Genomic DNA, 11,392 nt, shown 5'->3' on the forward strand with positions numbered 1-11,392 from the left:
TCCCAGGAACTGGTGAATTTATGAAAAAAGACTGATTAAGATGCCCATCATCCAGTGATGGGATTATGCTGACCTCGCCAAGAGAGAAAAAGAGCTGCTGCATGCAGAGAGGAACTACAGGTGTGACACATACCACCTGCTTACAGGCACCTCAAAGGGAATTCCAAACACCCTGCTAGCAAACACAGTTGTGCCCAGGATGACCATCCACTTCTGAGTGAGTGTACTGCAGCGTTGGTGTCTCACTGCTGTTCCAGCTGTGTGCAGATGTGCGACCTGCACTAAAAAGTGAATTAATAGAGGAAAAAGCTTTCTGCCATTAACATCTCAAGCCTACTAATAAAAAACAAGTTTATAAGAGGTGTTCTAACAAGTCTGGTTGTGTTGTGTTCCCACACCTGTCCTGATTCCCCTTCAGGGAAATTCACAACATTTCCTCAGGTGTATTTAGCACAGTATGGCCTCAACCCTTTCAAAACCTCAAAGAAGCTAGTTTTACCTTGTAGTCACTGTATTATTAATATTCCCAGTAACAAGAAAGGGTTGTAGTTCAGAAAAAAGAAATAGTCTCAACTTCAATTTACTATCTTGATTTATACTGAGTGTAATCTACTGCACTTGTAAACAAGGGTTTGTTCTGAGCTTTTATACAAGTGAAATACTATAAGTCAGTATCATGATGCAAACAAATAGGAGAACAGAAGTGGATTGAACAAGCATTTCAGATTGATGAATTGTGCAATTTGTAACCATTTTGCTCATTTAACAAAGGAGCTTGAGTCATTACAGTTACTTCATTTGCATTAAAAAAAATAATATGGGGGTATTCTTTGTAACAGGTATTAAATGAAGTCAAGAGATTTGAGGGGGTTTAAATTTACTGCACCGATGCCAAGGGTTGAAACCAATTAATTCCAAAAATAAAAATCTAGTAAGGGAGAAGACATTCATTTTGATGAACCTACTTTATAATGCAGGTCTCTGAGACAGCAGCTTGTCCTTGGGCTGTTGTGAGTTGTCCAGGCAAGATCAGCAAGGGAAGTGACAATAGCAAAAGGAGCATCTGGAGTTTTGGAGGCAGATCTCAAACTTTGTTCATCTTTAGAATTTCATGTGGATCTATGCAATTCACATACCGGAAACCATAAAACAACAAAGATTCATAGTTGACACTTCATGCTTTGGGTATGTTCATGAGCTAAAAATACTTTTTAAATCAACAGTAACAATGTGCATTTGTTTGAGATAACAAAACTTTTTTTACTTTTGTAAGCCAGTAAGAAGCTGATGGTTTAGATAGGATTTCCTGAAGTACTTCCAAGGTTCTCATAGTCCAGGAGAGAATTCTTCAATACACGTAAGAATTGCATACATCAACAGAAAGCTGAAACTTCAAAAAATAAGTTTGGCTCTGATGTACAATTCTAGATTTTTGGGGGGAATAATTCCTACTGTCCCGCTCACCTCTACCAACTAATACCATTCACAAAGTACAGCAGGACAGTCAACTCTGAAACCTGATTTCAGTTTTCATGCCTTTGCTGATATTTTCATATTTAGGTCAAAGAACTATGCTAATGCAAAATCATGACAGAGAAATTAAAGCCAGGAAGGAATTTTAACAAGTAGCAATACACCTCCCCAGGTTCTCTGCATTACTGACACAGTGAACAGCTAATATCTGTACTTAAAAATGCCTCCACTGTCACTTGTCTACAGCAGCAGGAGGAATTTTCTGGTTTCTTTACATTCACAACCATATATGCTATCAGGCTACTTTCTCATGCATAATGCTTATATGGGTTTGATTATAATTATACATCATAATGTCCAAATTCTAAGTAACATTTTTCAGCAGTGGATTTCAAAGCCAGCCAGCATTTTTATTCTCCTTTTATATGTGGGAGAAGAGATTCAGAATAGAAAATTGACTTATACCAGGATTCTTCACCCACCAGAACCCAAAATAGTACAAAGTCCATAAAGAAAAGTTTTACCATAACTGCTTAGCTGCTATCAACAATTGTTAAAAATCATAGAGGAAACACTTGCATATTGGAAAGAGTGAAATATTTTCTCTTTTCTGACAGCAGGAGAAGTATTTTGGTTTCTTTGCCCACCACATTGATATTAGACGTTGCCTAGCTAAGGGCATCAGCATTTTTTAACCAGAGACAGATTATCTGCCAGGGGTCTCCGTACAGCTCCCTCTAAAAGTAAATTGGAAGAGAAAATGGGAACTTTTAGCAGTACAGAGACAGATAAAGCCAGGAAAAAACAGGCAGATGAAACAAAAAAGAAAACAGTATGATCAGCAACAACAAAGGGTAATATGAATCATAAGGCAACAGAGAAACCAATTCAGCTGTGAGACTGTCCAATGTGGCACATTTCCCTGACAAGTGAAGTCAAATAGAAGACCTCCAGTTCCAGACTCTCCCCCAGGGAACTTCTGTCAGCCCCAGGGCCAGTCACTCTCTGGTGGGGCTTGCCAAGACCATGATTTGGCGTGAGTCTCTAACATACAATAATAACAGATCAGATCACTCTAAAGCCTCATTCATCCATTATCTTTCATAGAACTGCCTGAATTTTCACAACATTCACTTTTTTCTTTTTTCTTAATGTAGAAGTATAGAAAGTGCCAGTGATGAGGCCACCAAGCATGTCTAGGCTCAGGTAATGAGTCCAAAGAGACTATCCAGAAATCAGTTCCTGGATGAATGAGCCAGCAGCTCAGATTTAGGGGCAGTGAGAGTGACTCAGATTTGGTCCACAATGCCTGTAGATTACACAAAACCATGCACATCTGGCCTGAGGAAAACAAATTAAAAGCAAGGCTAGACTGAAGAAGACAAAAAAAAAAAAAATCTCACATTACATTCCTGGGGAGAGAAACAGAGTGAATTATACAACTGGGAGTGAGCAGCTCTTGCATATAGTACTAAGGCAGAGGGCAACTAGGGATGATGTTTTTCTAAATGCTGTTGGCACACCTCATCCTCCCAGAGAGTCAGGTACCAGAGCAGCAGCCAAAGGAGAAGTGGGCTGAAAATACCAGCCCTGATTTGAAATCTGATTGCATCAATGGAAGCATTGCATCTGGCATCAAGAGTTTTTGGATCACACCCAATATCAACAGCAGCTTTGAACTGGAACAAACTTTCATCATTACACAGATCTTCCTTGGGCTCTGTCTTTACCAGTTTTATTTAACACAGAATGACAGCCCCCTTTGCAAATTAAACAGCTGGGGAACAAATTAGCCTGATCTACTTACAGTGTAGAAAATTAGGAATGTACGTCAGATTTTTGCAGTATCAGTGAGAAAGCTCTGGAAGTTTTCAAATTAAATTAAAGTTAAAATTCACCCAGTGAGCCAGGCTCCCTGGTTTGCTCAGTGTGTTCACACCTCCCAGCACATTAATCTCCAGGCACTGCAGGAGTACAGAGCACAAACCAGTGATGCCCCTTCAATCTGCAAGGGTTTGTTCCAGTTGATGCCACATAAACACAATAATCTTTCCCAGAGGCATAAACTAATTTAAGAGACCACAGAAAATGTCAGTTTATTAAAAAGATAGAGGGAAAGGATGGAGAACACATGAGGCACGTAAGAGTGAAAGGAACATTTACTTTCACAGAGGAGTTGCACACGAAATTGGCATGCTCATATGTGAAATACAAATATGTGAGGAATACCAACTATATTTTTTGTCTCCAATTTTTTTTCTATATAGCATCCTCCAAAAGACCTTTCTAACATCTTAACTTCACCTACTAACAGAGTCTTAAAAAACTCAGCACAGCTTTAATTGAAATAAAGCAGCCAAACCCCCACTGGAAATCCCAAAACACACGGCATCGCAAAAGGAGCTGCAAGACAAGCACATGGGAGACAGCTGACTTTGGCAACAGTATTAGCTCCTCCTCCAAAAGTTTACTTCCAAACATATTCTCATACAGAAATCAGTTCTCTGCACCTTAAGAAAAGTACATATAAATTATTAAGTGGATTTTGTCATTGTCATTCCTTAGAGTTTCATTACTTTTGGCCAACTGCAGGAAAAAGGTATAAGACAGCAGAGTGGGGAAAAAAAAAAAAAGACATTTGGAAGTGAAGGTAAAGCAAGAATGTGAGGCAAGGAAATGTTAGGGATGGGGTGGTAATGAGAAGTCTGGAAGGATAAAGCAAGGAATGACTAAGTGAGAAAACTGTATCTGGAAAGACAAATATGATAATACAGATGCAAGTAAGGAAAGACAATACAGGAGAGAAAAAGACAGTTCATGAAAAAAATAGTGCCTTATCCCCTCAAAACTGTCATAACCTATACACAGAGCAGAACTGAACTAAGGATTCACTATCAATTCATTCTATCATTGCCTAATTTGTTTTTTGGCAGGTGCTTAACTTTACAACCTTCATGTTCTTTTAATTTTGTTTTTGAGCACTTGTAACACCTTATCTGAGAGGCTGAGACTTACCCATCACAACTGCAGTTTTCAGATTTAAATGCTTCTGGAGCAACCAGAGCATAAAAGTGTGTCAAAACAATCCTTTTTCACGCCTAGCACGCTTGGAGCTAAAATGGTCTTCTTTGAAATCCTTTGAAAAAGACTCACTTCTGAGAGTAGAACAAGCATGAAGAATTGCACATCAAGAAGTAATTTGGGGGGATGTTATAAACCATGTACAAAGACAAATTAGAATGAAAGAGACATCCTGTCTGTGCTGTCTAAATTGTGTGGTACCCCCATAAACACAAGGTGTTTGCCAGTAATCCTAAGGGAAGATACCTCCAACAACTTATTTCACTTAAAAGGTTTAAAGAGGACTTTCACAATGCAACCCATGGTTTGGAATTCTTAGAATTTAGGAATTGCATGCCATCCTTTCTTGTGGATGGCATCCAAACATGAGACATCTTGCTTAGTGTCAAAGCTCTTGGAATGGTTGGATGCATTCCTGGATGTATCTTTGCAGATGCCTTTGAAGGATGCTGTAGCTGAAAAACTACTGCAAATAATTTGGGTGCTAAGCAACTTTAAGCATTGCCTTCAGTGAAAGCATTTAAAACTTGCAAAACATGCAAAGACCTTAAGTAGACCATTTCGCGATTTATTTACTTCAGCTTATCTTTATAGGTTGGACAAAGCAGACGAGTTTCCAAATTCATCTTCTAAAACAGTCTTATACTATGGCCTTTGAAATATTTTCTTGGTATTACATGTGATCTATTTTGCTTGATTTTCAGCCCCCTAAACATATATTATTCATAACACTAGATCTTTGATGCTAAGCAAGATGCCTCATGTTTGGATGCCATCCATAAAAAGGGATGCTGTATAATTCCCAAGAACTCCAAACCATGGATTCCAGATCCCAAATGACAGATGTTAGAACAAATAACAAATGTTAGAACAGGTGAGAGCACTGAGCAATGTGTAATGAGCATCCTTGGCAGAAGCAGCCTCTGAGAACCTTTGAGATGCTTTTTGAGAGCCCCCTCCTTTGACCAAGGGCCCTGAGTAGTTAGCTAGTTATAGCCATTAGGCAACACCGTAGACATTGCTCTAACAAAACTGATAGAGCAGAAAGGTTATTATAGTCCGAACTAGTGAACTGCAACCTAATATCTGTAGCCCTTCCATTTTAATTACTCTAAATCCTACCTTAATTTATGTTAATTTTCAATAAATAAGTGCAATCCAGTGCTTTCATTGCCACAATCCTCATTTGTTACCCCGGAAGAAAGTTGAGAGTGGGGAATATTTAGCTGTATTTAGCTGTATTTACAGGTTTGTTTGAATACAGGTCTTCTTGGTTTAGCCAATATAAATTAAGTCACTCAGTGCCACCATGAGTAGGCATTCAGTGGATAAACAGCATCTGTTACTTATGTGAGGTAAAGGTTTTCCTTTGCTGCTTTTAATAAACTTCTGCACTGTAGGCATCTCAGACTATTGCTACAGTTTTCTGCCACATCTGCTCTCTGTGAGACACAAGACAAGAATCCACAATTAGAACTTTTTAAAGCGCTTTTATGTCATGCTTTTAATTTCATTTCTGCAAGCTCGGGTAATTTTAAAATTTTTTCATTTGAGCATTTCTTATGTTTTGAGCAGCCAAAAAGGGGAGATGTAAAATAAGCCACTTTAATTTTTATGCTATTAAAAAGCAGGTTGTCAGGATTGGCTAGAGCAATTTACATTAAAAGAAGCATCTGTACCTTAATGAGATATTACCAATATTGCCCTAGCACCACACCCAAATAGATGGAATTCTGTGTTTTTATCACTTTCAGTAATCTCCAAATCCTACATTCTCTTGGGAAAGATTCATGGCTCAGTCTGATACATTGCTGCCTCTGCAAAATTGCAATTCAGCCAAACAGCAGCATCAGTAAATGTAATGTCCCATTCAATTCATTGTTCCAGATATGACTTTCAAAGCCTAGCAGGGCTACTTATAAAACAATGATATTAAAAAAGCCATTTTTATCTTTCTCCATATATTTGTATTTACTAGAGAAAAGAAAATAACTGCAAAAACCACTAGTGCCATTTTGAAGAGTAATAAATTAGATCCTAAAACCACAGGAAATGAAAATACTGTGATCCTCCCAGTATCAATGACTCTGAGTACAGAATAATATTGGCTGCATATTTAAACAATCCAGCTGATAATTAAGGCTTCCACATACACAGGGTAGTGCAAGTAAGGCAGTCATATCAAAATGAAAACAGAGAACTTGTTTCTTCATTTCCTGGTTCTTTTTCTGTATATCTATTTCTAAGCTTGAAGTTGCCTTGGTATGAATTTTAACATCTGTGCATGAACATAGATAGATAAAGCATATAAATACATATATCCAGATTTAATATTTATAGATTCCTGAAGGAAAGCATATACAGGGTACTAATAATGCTGTTTCTTTCCCAGAAAGAGCTGTGAGTTCCAGGAGTCTGGTCATATCTCAAGGATGACATATTTCAGTCTCTTAGGTGAAAAGAGGCAAGGAGAGAGCCAGCTGGCTCGTGTGAAGTTAAATCTTCTGTGCCAGCTGGACCAGCAGTAGCATTGCTGTTTGCTTTGGAGGCTGCTGCTTGCCTACTAACTACAGGAAGACCAGAAGAGTTAAGAAGCAAAACCTACATGCAAACAATTTTCCATCCCATATGGAGTTGTCATTATCCCTGTGAGCGTAATTAGGTTTGCCAGATTTGCAGTGCTGTAGTGCAGCGATACCCTGAGTCAGACTGCTCAGCTGCTTGCCACTCACACAGCATTTCCAAGTCAGGCCTCGTTACCCTCCTGGCACTGAACAATGAGGAGAAGGTGGCACATTAGTGCTGCTGCTCCGAGGAGGAAGATGGAAAACTCTTGAAAGAAGAAAGGAACGAGATGCTCAACAAAAGTGGAATATGCACCTGCTCCTAACCCTTCTGATTCTTAAACCCCAGATACCTGGTTATAGTCCTTCAGTTAAGGTACAGCCAGTTTGTCTGCCACAAGATAAGACTTTCTGCAAATAACCTAAAAAATTCTTTTTCACTGGCTCTCATCTGCTGAACTTGACAGAACATACAGAATATATTTCATTCCTTTTATCTTTCACTGACTTAGTATAATAATTACCACATTTCTGCAACATTGCCAAATACACCTGAATATGACACTTAGTTTGAAACCCCTGAGGCAGAGGCCATGGCTGAACTCAAATTGTAAGTTGTCAGGACTGTTAAATTGATTATGTGTATGTAAGTTTTATAGACAAAGGAACTAAAGGGCAGAATCTGACGCACACTTATCCTGCAGATCTGTGGCAGGAATGAGAACAGAGCACATATGCCTTGACCTCAATCTTGCGTGTGAGCCAAGTGCACGGTCTCTTGATTTAACCTGTAAATTTAGTGAAGAGACAGCTGTGAGAGTTATGGTATCTCCTGTTAACCAAGACCGCTAACACACTGGATATTTGGAGCAGCTCTTTCCACAGTTATGCAGGAAATACGAAGTATAATCTCCAAGGAAGAAGTGAGCTTGTTCAAATGAAGTAATTTAATTCTTAATCTTTGTTCCAGATGTAAACAAAAACCTCCAAAAAATGCCACCTGTACTATTTTCTATTACTCCAATTGAGCCCAGAAACACAAAAAAAAAAAAAAAAAAAAAAAAAAAAAAAAAAAAACCACTGAGGCAAATTTAAAGTAATTTAATATCAAGCCAGCAATAATAGAGAACTACCCCACTCAGTGTTTCACCCATACCTCTGATTCATGAAGATGGGACCACCTACCTAAATTATATCAAGCTGTATCAAGCTGGTTATTTGAACATAAGAAATTGTACTGATGACACAATAGGGCAACATTAAAAACATAGAGAATGTGAGATAAATTCAATATAATTGACATAATAGTTCACAAAATAAGCAAAGTTATTGCAGGCTCTGCAGCCTACAGCCCTGACCTGTGACAGTCAAACATGACCAAAGGTCACTGCAGCTCTTCCTATCTATCCACTAGGGCTTGCTCCCCTTTCAGGTGGGAAAGGAAAGGCAACTTCAGGTCTCATCAGACAGACAAAGTCTTGGCACATAACAAAACATTCTACCAAAGACTACCAAGGGATGTGGATCTGAGTTAATCCCAGAGTTCAGTAGCTGGAAATGTCTGGTAACACAGATTTCAAGGACAATGAACCATAAATACAGACAGAAAAAAGGCAAATGCAATGCTATGGCACCACACATGGTAGAAGAAGACAAAGCACTATGTATTACCTGTATAAGACCTCGTTTAGAGTTAAGCTTACAAATTTCAGTTACATGTTTTATGATGCATTAGGACTACTACAAGTCAGAGGAGGGCTAAGATGATGAGAGGAATGAATGTTACTTTATATAAAAAGCACAAAATCCAGAAAAAAAGATAAAAATGCCAGCAGTCTTTGGAGAGCTGTATATTAATTCACTGGGTTAAGAACACTGGAGGGAGAAAACAGCTATTGAAATGCAGTGCAGACTGAGGAGTCAATGCATATAACCAGACTATAAATAAGCACAGAGTGGACCCTCCATAAGACAAATACATATCCAGAATGTTCTGCTCATGCAGGTAAGAGGAGAAGACATCTGAACCAATTTTGGTGGAGCTGGTGCATTGATAAATAGGTTGATATGCCAATATGCTTAGCACAGCAGCTTGGATTTGATGACCTATGAAGTCCTTTTCACTTCTGTCATCACATCTTTTGCTAAGTGATTATTGTAGTGATTGAATTACGAAAATTCATGTACCACTACAACAAAACACATCATGGGCTGCTGCTGAACAAAGCAGATGATTTCAGAATGTTTATACAGGTTTGCTGGGGAGGGGAAAGAATTGCATTGTGCATCCAAAAATCTTAATTTTTTAACTATATAAAGTTGACCGCTAAAAAATACTGATTTCACTCAAACTTTACCAGGATGACAAACTTTATCCCTTGGTCTTTAAGCCCATCTAATACCCATCCCATGAAAAGCTGGATGATACCAGAATCTATCATTTTATTCTTTGAGGTCATTTATAACATCAACCATCTGCCCTTAGAGTGGCATAACACAAGACATGAATGCAAATTGAAGGTGAGACATTTGTCACCAGAGCAGAAACAATTTCATTCCAGATAACAGGTGTGATATACAACCATTCCTCATATTTTAGTTTTCCTTGTTTGCCTTTATTTATGGGCCATAAAACTGTAATTCAGCAGTGAAGAATGAAACACTTTATTGAACTTCTATACAGTATTTACACTTCTTGCATCAGATGTCACTTTTTCATGGTAATGGGACATACTGGGAATCCCAGAGCAATGAAGATTTATGCACCTCTGGACTGCACTGGTAGAAATACAGAGCACCATGAACAGACTCTCACAATGAGCCCAAACTACTAAACTTACATGTTAATTAGAAACCTCTGAAGGATTTATGGGTAACAGCTTAAGTTAATGGGAACTTCATTCCCTGTCATCCATCATTCTTATACAGACAGTAATAATGCAGGAAAGTTTAAAAAAAAATTTAAATCAGACAGTGTCTGACAAAGGAATTTTGAAATGTTGCAATCCTTTTAACTTACAGGGTTTTGCCAGAAGTTTGGCCTCCAAGAATTCATTATCAAGTCAGTTGATAACACTTTTTATATGCCAAGGATGTTTCTAAGAGAAAGAACTATTTTAATTTTAAATAAATAAATAACAATAAAAGGGAGTCAGGGAATTGATAAGTAAGAAACTTGCTGCTTGCAGAATACTGTCAGGTCAAACTTTAGCCAGTTTCTTGTGGAAATTTGGGTATAGCCTTACCCTTATGCATGGGCAGCCCCATTTAGGACAGCAAGGCCATTTGAGATGAGTCAGATTAAGCCCAGGCCTGTATCTCTAGGGGGACACAGCCTTAGCTACATGAGAAAAAAAAATTATGATTTTACAGAGGATCCAGAGTATTAAGTCTGTCACCTGCACTGACCTTAGTTCTGACAGATAGAAGCAATGGCAAAAATGTGCCTCCCAACACAGTTGCCAAATCACCACAAAAACACAGACAACTGCTCACAAGAGGCAGTTTCAGCCAATGCTAGGCGAAAGCACCAGGATTTAAAAACACATTTAGGAATAAGTCTTTAGGAATCATCTCCCAAATTTTTCAGATTTTGAAATCAAGGTATGACTGAATCATACCTAGATTCTCAAGAGAGTCACCAAGAAATTCATTTCTATGCTCCTCTTCAAAATTGGTGGGTACTTCTTTTTATCCATCTGTTTTAGTAGAAAAGGACAATCCTTGTGCAAAATGTCACATCATGCCAATGCTGTGAGAGAACCCATCTGCCCAGATGAAAACTGTAAGTTTTAGTTGTACTGTTTTAAGAGTCACAGAACATGAGAATGTAGTATGTGGATGTATCTTGAAGTAACTACATCTGTGCATATCTAACTGAAATTTCTTCATGAGGAAAAATCCAAGCTGTTTGACTTTCCAAGCCAGGTGCCACACAGTGTCATTTTTCTGTATCTACCTGCTATCAAAACAGAGTAACAGGCATGAATTAAAAATTAAAAAAAAAAAAAAAATCAGAGAAGTTAGCTCATTATCCTGTTAGCAACCTTTACCCCAGAATCAAGCTCCATGAGATTTGGGCTCTTTCCAGGGCTGCAGATTAAGATAGGGAGCATATATCAAGAGCAGCCGAAACAAAACCAGAATGTGTTTTACCCAGAGCCATGTCAGTGCAGCAGAAGTAGCAATAAACAGGTGTTTGGCTGGCCCAGCTTGCCTCGCTTCTGTTGAAAGACTAAAAATGATGGCAAAACAAAAAACTTCATCATTTATTA

Source organism: Pyrgilauda ruficollis, unplaced genomic scaffold (genome assembly GCF_017590135.1).
Source record: "Pyrgilauda ruficollis isolate IOZ18807 unplaced genomic scaffold, ASM1759013v1 scaffold2, whole genome shotgun sequence".
In the NCBI taxonomy this organism is placed as follows: domain Eukaryota; kingdom Metazoa; phylum Chordata; class Aves; order Passeriformes; family Passeridae; genus Pyrgilauda; species Pyrgilauda ruficollis.